A 2500-nucleotide genomic window follows, 5' to 3' on the forward strand; every position below is an offset into this window, starting at 1 on the left:
AACAACCGTGCACACCGAGGTTAAACTTTACCGGCTCCACTCCGACTCGCCGCTCGCCCACAATTTGTTTGCAACGAAACATTTGTTTTTAATTTTGTTGGTTTGAAATTGTTTTGAAAAGGTTCTTTAAATCTAGTGGGTTTGCAACTCATAAGAGCGTCACTTTCAACGTCCCCGGCATTGGATTGAGTTTCTAAAAACAACCGTGCACACCGAGGTTAAACTTTACCGGCTCCACTCCGACTCGCCGCTCGCCCACTAGTCCGAAGGCAACAAAACATTTGTTTTTCATTTTGATGAAAATTTCTGTTTTTAAATCTTGTTGGTTTGAAATTGTTTTGAAAAGGTTCTTTAAATCTTGCGGGTTTGCAACTCATAAGAGCGTCACTTTCAACGTCCCCGGCATTGGATTGAGTTTCTAAAAACAACCGTGCACACCGAGGTTAAACTTTACCGGCTCCACTCCGACTCGCCGCTCGCCCACAAATCCGAAGGCAACAAAACATTTGTTTTTAATTTTGATGAAATTTTTTGAAAACATTGGCTTGGCAAGCCCCAATCCGCGACTATCCACCCACCGCCACCCCACACGGGTGGTTGTTGTTGCGAAATGAGGTTGTGGTCGACATGCCCGTGCATTTGAGAAGGAGTTCCTAGCACTCCATGCTCTCCCATGCCAAAAAAAAGCCTAGACAACCCCATTTCGCAACTTTCCACGCCTTTTTTTTCCTCCCTCACCCATGGCGGCGGCATGGTGGCGGCGGCCGGATTCCGGCCACCACCGCCATGGGTGGCAGCCCCCCGACCCCGACACCAAACCCATAATACCGAGGCAACATATCGAGGCAACATGACATGGGTGTGGCGTGGGGGAAGGGGGCTGCAGCTAGGAAGGCATGGGCTGCCATGCATATGCAGGCAACACACACCCCCCTATATAGCATTTTATGCATTTAGCCCTTTGACAGGAAGAGACATCACCTATGCGCGAGGAGTCATAATGGGCTCTAAATAATTCAATACAAGGTATTTGGACGTGATTTTTTGCAGGGATACTAAGAAACATGCAATCTATGATGGGAAAAAGTTTCATAAATTTTTGAAGTCGGGAAGTATTTTTTATTATTTTTAGAAGTCGTAAAATTGAAAAAATCATTAAAACAAATCCGGGAGGAATTTTTTAGTTTTGTAAGTTGGAGAAGGTCCTAAAAATCATAGACTACTTATGGGGAGCTTATTGTGCGAGGAAATTTCAATAAAAACGGGGTTTGACAAGATTTGAAAAATTCTGTCGACATTTGAAAAAACCTGGAACCATGCTGCCGGCATGCTGCGCACATGCTGCGCGCAGGCTGCGCGCATGCTGCGCGCAGCCTGCGCGCATGCCATGGCAGGACAAGTTTCGCTAGCCTCACTGTCGACAGATGCGCAAGCTGCGCGCACGCTGCGCACAGGCTGCGCGCATGCTGCGCACAGACTGCGCGCACGCTGCGCGCATGCCATGGCAGGACAAGTTTCGCTAGCCTCACTGTCGACAGATGCGCAAGCTGCACGCAAGCTCCGCGCACGCTGCGCACAGCCTGCGCGCATGTTGTGCGCATGCTGCGCGCAGGCTGCGCGCAGGCGCCGCGCATGCCATGGCAGGACAAGTTTCGCTAGCCTCACTGTCGACAGATGCGCAAGCTGCGCGCACAGGCTGCGCGCACGCCATGGCAGGACAACTTTCGCTAGCCTCACTGTCGACAGAATCAGCACGCTGCAAGCAAGCTGCGCGCGCGCATGGCAGGACAAGTTTCGAAAAATTCTGTCGACAGGCTGCCGGCATGGTGCGCGCACGCTGCCGGCATGCTGTGCGCACGCTGCCGACATGCTGTGCGCACGCTGCGCACAGGCTGCCGGCATGCTGCGCGCAGCCCATGGCAGGACAAGGTCCGAAAAAATCTGTCGACATTTTTACGCCGTGGTAGGCTTCCGCTTCGCGTCACTTTGTCGACATTCAAGCCTACCATTTGTATTGAATTTTTCAAACCTTGTCAAACCCCATTATTCAAATGTCGAAAAATTTTGTCGACATTTTTACGCCATGATAGGCTTCCGCTTCGCGTCACTTTGTCGGAATGCATCGCATGGCGAGGTAAGGCCACGGCATGCCAAGGCGAAGGCAACGCATGGCTTGAATGGCTTGGTCAAGGCCACATCATGGGCACGGCATGCCAAGGCAAGGCGAGGCAAGCCATCCTTAGCCTCGCCTACACTCACTTTCTCGGAATGCATTGGATGATGAGCAATTCCAAGGTAAGGCAACGCATGGCTTGAATGGCTTGGTGTAGGCCACAACTTGGGCATGGCATGCCAATGCAAGGCAAGGCAAGGCAAGCCATCCTTAGCCTCGCCTACACTCACTTTCTCGGAATGCATTGGATGATGAGCAATTCCAAGGTAAGGCAACGCATGGCTTGAATGGCTTGGTGTAGGCCACAACTTGGGCATGGCATGCCAA

This window comes from Prunus avium, unplaced genomic scaffold (assembly GCF_965620075.1).
Source record: "Prunus avium unplaced genomic scaffold, drPruAviu1.hap1.1 HAP1_SCAFFOLD_249, whole genome shotgun sequence".
NCBI lineage: Eukaryota > Viridiplantae > Streptophyta > Magnoliopsida > Rosales > Rosaceae > Prunus > Prunus avium.